The sequence below is a fragment of the Anneissia japonica genome, unplaced genomic scaffold (assembly GCF_011630105.1).
Source record: "Anneissia japonica isolate Jap-2015-1 unplaced genomic scaffold, ASM1163010v1 scaffold287708_len1499824_cov190, whole genome shotgun sequence".
NCBI lineage: Eukaryota > Metazoa > Echinodermata > Crinoidea > Comatulida > Comatulidae > Anneissia > Anneissia japonica.
In genome coordinates, this window is record NW_022752295.1 from 409,736 (window position 1) to 421,053 (window position 11,318).

Below are 11,318 nucleotides of genomic sequence, written 5' to 3' on the forward strand. Positions count from 1 at the left end.
CTATTTTAAGCATTATTATTATTTATCTTTTTGTTTAGTGCTTGTTTATAGAGTGCTACACAGCAAACATAGTTGAATATATATATAACCATTATTTGATTAAATATAAACTAATCAAATAATTTAATATATTTAATAATATTAATATATATTGTACATAATAACTACTTAGAGATATATACTATAAAAATGGGATAAAAGAGTAATGTCAACATAACTTTCAACAATCCAACACCAAAAATACAAGGTAAGAGAAACAAGATACTAAAATACATTCACCCTTATTACCCACTGTCATGACCCTATTACATCCTTGCCACATTCATACCATTGCTCGAGTGACAGCTGGAAACTCATGATGTTGTGTATTACTTTGAGATATAATTCAAAGGTACCTTAATAAGATGAGATAGAATCTAAATATCTAAACTACTGCAATCATTAAGACTGGGCTGAAAGTACAAGCTTAAATAATCTTAAAAACATGTTACGATCCAGGCGTGCACCTGGATGGCAGGTAGGGTCAGAAGTGCTTTGACACTGTCAATGGCCTCCGGAGTTTACCAGCCCACCAGGCCTCAGTGGGTGGCTGATCGTACCCTCACAGATAGCATCTTGGCTCATCAACGGGTACTGCACAGTATTCAGCACTTGCTGGCTAGCACAACGCTTGGCTTGCGCAGCTGCTTGGGACCGGTAAAGTTTAACAAGGGGGGGGTCATCAATAGATAATAGAAGTGGTGGAATTTGGAAGGTGAATCGCAAGATCTCAAGGTGACGGAAACACTGGGACGTACCTGACACATTTACCTGCAGAGACGAGCCCTAGATATCCATACGGATGACCTTTACTGCTTTGTTAAGTCTGGGTATTTATAATCACCAACTTTTATGTTATCAGACTCACAAAATAACAACAATTTTACTTATTTCTGGCCTTTACTAGAAGCTTACGACAGAAAGAATGGGTGAACAAATAAATAGGCATAAATATGTGATTAATTCAATCATTATTCATTCTTTTTCAATTGTTCAATAAATTGCCATTAAAGTGTAAGCACTCATCTTTCCTAACATTGAACTTTAAACTCCATAAAACCTAATTGAACTAAAATGGGTATACTAAAGCAATATCAGTAATATAATGGCAATGAAAATGATAATAATTATCAAGACTGTTATAAAATCAAACCTGGAGATTATCAAACAAACACCGCACAGTAACGCTAACAGACGACTTAAACTAAAATGCCACATAATCATTATGAATTAAACAAACATTTCATAATTACACAGAATGGCAAACTTACCAAATATGATTTGCTATCTTTAATAACTTGTGACCTAGAAACCAACATTGTAACAAGGTTTGTAGGCCAATAATGTGAAGCTGATAAGGACTTCTGATCAATACTTCTGCCAAAACAATAATCCTACAAATATTGAACCAGTTGAGGTGACACAAAAGTGCATCAGAGTGAAGCCAGTTCTTGTATGATGCTAAATCATTTATAATGCACTACGACTATTAATAATAATAGTAGACAGAAGACTACTTCATCTAGGCCATGCTAAACTCATTACATAAGACAGTAAACCTAGGGTAAAATGAAGCATTTTAGAATGTATTTCTATCTCCTCTTTGTAAATAAAAACAATAAATGTATGCATAACTATAAAAATAAATATATTATTAATAAAACAATAATGAAGTAATTAACTATAATAGTAATCAAAAATTATATATTAATAATATAATAAAAAATACTAAATTTTCAAATAGTCAATGTACTGATTTATGTTTATATTTTATTATTTTAAATATGTTTTAAAGTATAAAACTTAAATATTTATATGTTCAGATATTATAAAATACTGTATAATGTATTAAACTTAGAACACAGAATAAACTATATTAAAGCCCCATTCCTGGCAAAATTTCCGTTGTTAAGAAATTTGATTTTTATATATGTTAGTTATAAAGGTTTATAAATATAATACAAAATTGCTAGTTTAACTGAATTTAGACATTCCTAAACATGAAAAAAATGTAAAATAAGATTGAAATTTAATTTTTAATTAGACTTAATAATTAAACTTAGAACACAGAATAAACCATATTAAAGCCCCATTCCTGGCAAAATTTCAGTTAAGAAATCTGATTTTTATATGTTAGTTATAAAGGTTTATAAATTTAATACAAAATTGCTAGTTTAACTGAATTTAGACATTCCTAAACATGAAAAAAATGTGAAATAAGACTGAAATTTAATTGTTTGTGTTCCACACAAAAAATAAATGCGGATAAATTTTTGATGTTTGATTTTGCGATAGGTCTGCGAAGAAATATAGCAGGCACCGGAAACATTACCCTATCCAACACTGCTAGGCTAGGCCTAGCCTTACCTCGATTTAGATTCAGTTATCACACATAAAAACGGCCGACATGATATTTTCTGTTGCTAGTACTTACACTTATGAAACATAATATTTAATAGGAATTATTTCAAATCTGTTAAAAAAATTATTCTAAGATTTTGACAATTAAACAAACATATCTCAGGCCTACTAGATCGACCGCAGTGTGCGAATGCGAAGTACAAAAACTAATTGCATTTATTAAAGTATACATAAAGCGAGAGCATTCCAGCGGATGCGATCTACAAACTCTGAATATGCCTAGTAACGAAGAATTTGTTGAGAAAATGGTAATCTCCTATGAGAATTAGTCTGTATTTCTCATTTTTTTTATTCTTTTGCGTAAAACTAAAATTTATGCCAATATTTTTCCATTGTTTATAATAATTAGAGTAATGCATATGCATATTTTCTAAAAAAATTCTTTTTTAGTGAAATTTTGTCAGGAATGTGATTTTAAATGTGTGACAAAGCATTGTAAAAAAATATCACTTTTAGTAATAACAATAACAAAATAACAGAAATTTATAACATACCAATTAAAAAATGTATCCAGGTGAAACAAAGATTGAAGACAGTCAAATGGAAAAGTGACAAGTAACATTATTTATTAATGTATAAAACTTGAAAGAATGTTTTTATGTTCAGATATTTTAAAATACAATGTATTTTTTACCACCTTTAACTTAGAACTCAGAATGTAATAAACCATATTAAATTTTTTTGACAAAGCAATGTAAAAAAAAAAAAAAAAATCAGAAAATCCTTTTTAAATTGGTGGAACCGTGTGACTGAACTGTACACAAAAACGATGATGTTCATTTGGTGAAAAAAAAATGTTTTGATTACTGTATACGACATGAGCATGAAGTACAACAATTATAAATATAATTATAATTATACTCTTGGTTTTAATAATAACAATCATGAATTTATATAGAACATAGTACAGAACATGCTTTTACAGCTGGAAGAGCAATAAATCATGGTGGATATATTAATGAAGAAATATTATTTAATTATAATTTTCTTCACAACTTTTGCTGAGTAATCAATGAAACAAAATGATAAGCACACAGAGGAATGTACGTCAAGACATGATTGACAGTTCTGACAAGTTACTGCTAACTCAGTCTTTTCTTTAGACTTGTTGGGTTCGCGTCAACATTTTCGAAAACTGAGAAATATTAATTGGAGATGTGTTTTGGAAACAATGAGAACTAAGCCATTGACATTGAGTCTTGAAAAGCATTCATAAGTGACATGAATAGGCGTGGTGTTTGGTTTCCCTTTTCTTTCACTGGCGTTCAGTTTAGCTTGAAACATTTGCCCAATAAAGCCAATAATTTGTAGCAGGGTTTTGTGCGTAGACTCACAAGGCTCATCTGGCTTTCTCAGCAGCTATTCTGTGTTAAGGACTACAATTTTTCCCACACTCCCCGCCTCCTGAGCCACAAACAAAAGAACTATTTGTAACTAAATTAATTTTAAAATAGAACATATCGTATCCACAGTAACTAGCTTCAACCAATCGTTTGGTCTGGTCATCTGTTATTAAATGGTCAAATGGACAAATTGTTGTTCGATAACCTAATTAATATTGAATTATGAAGCAATAAATGACCTGCAAAATTTAAAAATAACTTTCACCTTTAAAAGACAATAGAATATGGTAGATGGGATTAATCTGATACATGTTTCTAACTATTCTGATTAAAATAATTTATAATCATATATTTTTTTATTTTTTTTAAATTTATTCATATTTATATGTAAATTTGAGATAATATAACATTTCCCATTTCTTTTGTGCTCATCGGTCATGGAGTACTGCGCGAGAGCCATGTACCTGAATGCATGCTAAGCCTAATAAACCAAATGATAAAGAAAATAAAACAGGCCTACCAACAATTGAAAAATATTAATATATTTTCAATCAATGAACAGAAAGCAAGTCAATGAAAATAATAATGATTATATTTTAGTGAAGTTGAATTTGTTGGCAGTTTAATTTTTGTATAAAAAAATTTAATTTTGTTTTATTTGTATGTTTGAGGGTTTTCTAGATTTTAGTGATTATACCCTAAAGTCAGGCTCAGGAGGAAAAACATTTTTTGATATGTTGTACAACTGATTTTTGTAAGAAACAAAAAGTGTGTTTGATAAAAAAAACTCAGAAACAGTTAATAAGAGTGGTTATGGACCCCCCCCACCCACCTCCAGTTTTTAAATATTCAAAATCTGTATCTCGTTCCCAATTATTTCATCAAATAGCCTTTTTGTGTCTTAGAAAAATTATTAGTACAAATCAAAATCAAACATGTAGTGTTCAGGGGCGGCCTGCAATGCGCACCCACCCCCCTCTAAATCCGTCTCTGCTGGAACAGTTTATGTTATACTTCCCCCACTTGTGGTCAGTTAACCATGAACTTTGTTCTGCCAGCTTTCTTACATCACTACTGTTTCCCCACCCCACACCCAATATACAAAATCTGTATCTCAATAACCGTACCCGAGTTCTACATCAAACACCCTTTTGTGTCTTAGAAAGATTAGTTGTACAAACCAAAATCAAACCTGTAGTGGTACAGTACATGTTATACTTCCTCCACTACTAGTCAGTTAACCATTAACTTTGTTTTGCCAGCATTCTTCCATCACTTTAGGTTTTCTCTACAAAACAGTTCCATGAACACTTAAATTTTTCAATCAAACTGTAATTTAGCAGTCAATAACCCACTTTACAGGAAACACTTCACAAACTAATTTTATCCCTGTGGAATCAATGATAACAATGCTGGGATTTCCTAACCAGGATGACGTCCAGTCATCAAAAATTACCCAGAATATATCTTACGATATATCTTTAAACATCTGAGAATTTTGATATTAAATAAAAAAAAAAAAAATTGTATGGATTTTAGGAACAATTAAAGAACTATGGGAGAAATAGCTCTGTTAATGAAGCTGCAGATTTTAGGAAGCTGGCTATAATATGAAGCTAAGGATTGTGGGAAGGATATCTACTAATGTGAAGCTAAACAAGTCAAAAGCAGAACAGAACAGAGGTCTGACAAATTGATCTGAACCTAGCTTACTCCACGCAGCCCTAATTGACCCATCCATTATCAATTCACTTAAGTGCCTTCTTATTTTCTACCACACTTACATTAAGTGCTTGAAATGCAGTGAAGAACAAGTATTCTCTCAACAATAATCATTGAAAAGACATGTCTTTAAAACCATGGTATAAAGAATTAAAGAGATGACAATTGTGACAGCATTTGAGTCCCACTGATAAGAAGGACTTGAAATAATGGGCTAGATCCTGCACCTGACAAAAAGTCAGCAAAGGTTGCAGGTTCTGACCCAGTCAGGTCAAGTACAATGGAGAACATGACTACACACCATATAATGTCAATCTGTAAAGATTTGATTATTATACACGCTCAAATAAATTCAATTCTATTAACAAGGCAGAGTGCAATTACCGGGTTAAGCTGACGTATGATTTCGAAGCCTACCGATTATAATACCTATAAATATTCATTTGAAAAAATATTAATTAATAGTAAATATTTAAAAATTAATCGGAAATCAATATCAAGTAAAATAGATCACAAACTTACAAAACAATCTGCATAAAGCAATGGAACACTATTGCATGATGGGTATCTAAAATCAACATTTATATGACAATCTGAGTGCAGGTACCGGTACCACTGACCTTATCAATCGGTTCCTCAGCACAGAATCCTAGAATATTCCTTAGCAACTGAAGAAACTGGACAAAAATAGTTATAATGGAATGGTCCATTGACAGAGATGAAAATCAAAGAATTGTTTTTTTTCTTAAAACATAACAATTTAGCTGTCACCTAAATGTGACCGTAGCATATAAATTCCCTGCTGGGAAACCATGAATTAATTTCACGAAGGTCATCGGCATTGATTGTGCTGGCTACTTCTTGACCATTTACTTAGGCCAAGACACATGGAGTGACCATTGATTGAATGGTCAGTGGAAATAGCGAGTGTGTTTAAAGCTAATAAGAGCCGCAATAAGGAGAAGTGCTTGCCTACGCAACCGCTAATAGAGATAACAATAATTGATTGGGTGCAAGACAGATGAAAATAGATTACAAAATAATTATATTTGAGATGGACTGGTATCTGTAATTTAATTAAAGTAACAAAGGTAAACCAGAAGCACTACCTTGGCAGGAGGGTACATGTTCCATTATAAGGTTAAAAATTAACAATTTTAAATTAACAAAATTGATGTTTTGAAAAAATATCTATATAAACAAAATTATATATTATATATTACAATTATAAATAAAAATATAAGAATGATGATTAGAAAAGCCTATGGTATTGAATAATAGAAGAATATTATATTATCATGTTATGAGGTCTATACATATATGTGAGACGCAGCACCGATGATTTGACTGAGAACAGTGTTTGAATGTTCAAATCAAATGTTTTATTCATCTGTTTTATTTACATCCTTTTTAAAAGAAATCCACCTGCACAGATTTTTAAAACTGATGCAAGCATAGTCATCATCTAAGTGGATTTCAGGTTCCGGCTGTATACAGCGTAAATGTACAGTATAGCCTTTGACAATTGCCTGTAGGAAAATGTATGCTCTCAATTTAATTGAAATATCTCGGTCACATAACACTTTTTTAATTTTGTGGAACTTGCAAGTGCAGTACCAGTGTTGTTTCTATTTATATACATGTTGTTTGCATATCTCTTATATTAGAATAAGTAAATCAACTGACCACTCAATCAATCTCAATCAAATTATATATTAGGATATTAGGAATGTGTTTATCCTTCAATCTATTGAAAAGTTATGTCGAATGGAAAAACAAAAATAATTTAGGCTTTAAACAAAATAGCGCATTAAACTACAGTCCAAAATTTAAATTTTCTTGGGAATTCAGGTAAGACACTTAATTAAATGCATATCTGTGTGTTTATATTACGTTGATAAATATATATTTCAAGATTTTGCAAAAAAGAATATTTCCCTGGATCAATTATAAAGATTTATATTCAGATAATCTGTCAGTTAAGTCTAAGATTATTAAGAGATCAGAAAGCGATTATCCATATTTAAACCATGGTCCATAGCAGCTGCCACCACACTACCATGTAATCAACGGATCAACGATGTATTAACGAGAGTTGTTTCCTCGTTCCAGACTGGGTTCGCTATCGAACGACAGGTTGTGCTAGTGATGCGAGTATTCTCCAGATAGTTGAATTACGACTAGGGATCCACATTGCTCATAAATTCAATATGGATATACGAAGATGGGCAACCAACCGGAAAGGAATCGCAACTGCATCAAGATATTATCAGAAGCAGGAAAAAAACGTAGGGAGAAAAATAAAGCTTGATTTAAGATAATTTAATTGCATAATAATCTTCATGATAAAAAGATTACATGTTTATTAATTCTTGTCTATATTATCATATTATCTAATCTGCTGAAATATATAAAATATAGGACAACAGAATTAATTTCTGTTGTGCTCAAGGTCAGATTTACTATAGTAGTTTAATTACTAATAAATATTTGCAGAAAATACATTCCAAGAAAATGCATACCTACTGTATTGTGTAACAAAGTATATTGATAAGCAATAAACCTATTATATTTATATTTACTGCAAACCAGATGCAATTGTTTGCACATTGATTTTAATATATTTCAATACTTTAAGATCATTGTTGAATTTTGTTTCCTACTTGCATGTTATTTTAAACAAAGTAATAATATAAATTTAAAAGCATTAATATTAAAATTTTCAATAACAAGCTTGGATATTTTTTATTGTGATAATATTTTAAGAAAAATATATGAGGTAAATTCCTTCTAGGAAAATGAATCCGCAATAGTAAGTATGAAATGGATAATTCACATAAGGCAATGCATTTTAAGGCTATTAAATTCTGGTATAATTGTTACTAATTAATAATTAGTAAAAATACAGTTAAATATATTAATGTCAATTAGTATTAATATTTATTTATTTTTATTTATGTGTATTTGTATTTATATACAAATATATATAAAATGTATAGACATATGAGTGTATATACATTTATATATACACATAATATGACTACGGTATACCTTTTATATCTGTATTTACTGGTGTGTACAAATAGTTGTATAGTACTGTATAATAAAACTAAAAACTATAAGATCGATCTAGTAATCATGGTCAGGTTATTTAAAAATTAATTAAATTATTAATCTAATTATATGCTGGCTCAGTTTTAATTGCAACATGTATCTATAATTTGATACATTTCTATTCTTATTAAAAATCCTTTGTTGATCTTTTAAACCAACAAATTGCATTGTTCACAGAAACAAACTATAAACAATCACTGGATTAGAAGTGTTTACATTCAAATTGATACACACATATTCAGCTGTTAATTTCTCCTGTTATTATCACTTTAACACCACAGCAATAAAACAAATAGCAAATTAGCTTTACAATAACTTCACAATGCACAAACAGTAGTTAATTATAGTCTTAAGTACTGTTGTTTTACTTATTGCTTTGTCCACCGTAAAATTAGTTGAAAACCCAGAAGGGAGTTTATGTAAAGGGTGAGGTAATTAGGGCTGCGGACTGTGTGAAAATTGACAAAACGACGAAAGTCTTTGGAAACCTAATCATTCGGAATAACAAGTATGCATTTACAAGACTGCTATTACAGCCTTCTAACAAAAATGTTAGTTTAGAGAAACAAATTAAATGATAATAGTTTTATGACCACAATATTACGATTATCATTTTCACTACTAACATTATGTTTGCATATATTTATTTATTATTTATTTATTTCGAAGCCAATAGCTATGATTAAAAGTGATATTATTTTTAAAGTATAAATAGCCCTACTAATAAATTCATTTTTACAAAATTATTTTATCAATTAGTTAAAAGTGTGACTTTTTAATTTTAAAGAAAATCGACTAAATGAGACTGAAAGAGATATGACAATTTAAAGTGGGTTACAACAGGACCACACAAGCTTCACTATTTCAAATGATAATAGTTACAACCACATTCAACAGAGATACAACAGAAGCTGGCACTATGACCCTGAACATATGGTCACATTAAATACCAGTAACACTCAAGATTGAGATATACAGTATATTCCACCAAAAAAGATGACAAGAGAAAAATAAAAATAAAAATTATAGCATAAAAAGTATATTTTCTGAAAAATATTAACTACAGTTTTTCCATCACTGTGGCAGATTCCAATATCTTTAAGGGTGTAAATGCCTAAAATTATAATAGATGATGTGGAGATGATGAAGATAAATGATGAATTTTTATGATGATGATTCTTGACAGATAATTATGAATACTGAGGTATGCCACAAACGATTTTACAAACTATATCCATAAAGGAGAAAAAACAATGTTGTATTAATATTGAAGGAAAAAATTATAAATTATCATTTTGTACTTTACAGCTGGGAAAGCAGTTTATCTCATCATGCATAGTAGCATTTTAATATTGAACCATAAACAAGTGATTCTAAAATGTTTTAAATGTTCTCCCAAGTTGCATCCTCGCACTAATGGTGTAAGCAGCTTACTGTCCTCTCTCAAATTGATTGTCAGCACACATTAGCCTGTTCAAAAGTACAAAACCTTTAAAAAAACATCACTGAAAAGAAGTGTTTTATACCTGTGTTAGTGCAGTGTATTCCCAGAGCAAAGGATTTCAAACATGGATGGCATTTTATATAGGAAACTAGTGTGCATTGAGGCAATTTTTTGGTGGAAAGAATTGAAGCTACTAGAGTTTATCATAATGCCTAAGCGAAGCCCCTATGTCCCTGAGGTTCTACAAAGAATGTTTATAAAAATTCATGCCTAGGAAACAATCTAGGCCAGGTTATAAGGCTATGCAGTTCCTTACGTACAGAAGAAGAGCTATATTGCTATAGGACACAAACCTCACCTATGGCTACAATTTAGAAAGAAAAGGACAATTTTTAAACATCATTTTCAATTTACTTAAGCAATCTTGTCAATACTAGTGACATAAGGACATTTTATTAAATTGTTGCCTTTTCTAATATAGAGCTGATGCATAATTCATGAGGCATCAATGATTATTGATACAAAGATTAGTTTTTAGATCTCTTTTAATCTATTTGAAAATTGAAAAAGAATGGTAGAAGGCAATGCTTGGTCTTTAATATATAAAACATCATAACTAATTCAAGATATTTATATGTATTATAAATGGATTAGATAAGGCATTAATCAGAGAGTTATAAATGAGGAAGATTTATCAAATTGTTGCCATCATTTACTGTAAAAGAAAGTATTTCTTGACTTTTGTTTGATAACTGAGGACAAATATAAATAAAGCATAATATAAATTACATTTTTAATACATCATAAAATTATTACCTATATTATATACACACATACACACACACACACACACATATATATATATATATAAAATGAGTACGAATGCACAAAGTAGAGTCGTATACGTTGACATAATAGACATAAGATAATTTTTTATTTCGAATATTTCGAGCACGCCTGTGCTCTTCCTCAGCGATAATACGTATGATTAAAAAAGCTTTACAAACTAGCAATAGGGGATAAACAATATAGCAGTGACTAAGATAAATCGTAAATGATATGTATAATTAGACCGGATTATAAAGGGCGGTAACAACAAAGAAAATACAGATAAACGAAAGGGCTAATCAGCCGAATGTAGGCCTATGATATCACTAGCCTGAGCCAATGAAAATGAAATATAACAAGTTAAATAGTGTATAAAGGATGAATAAAATGTATCAAGATGGATGAAT

At 30.3% G+C, this 11,318-nt stretch overlaps 1 protein-coding gene across 2 annotated transcripts in view; it reads right to left on the reverse strand.

Moving 5' to 3' along the window:
* Positions 1-11,318, reverse strand: part of LOC117122203 (eyes absent homolog 1-like) — an 83,624-nt gene that overhangs the window by 58,623 nt on the left and 13,683 nt on the right. The window lies entirely within an intron of this gene.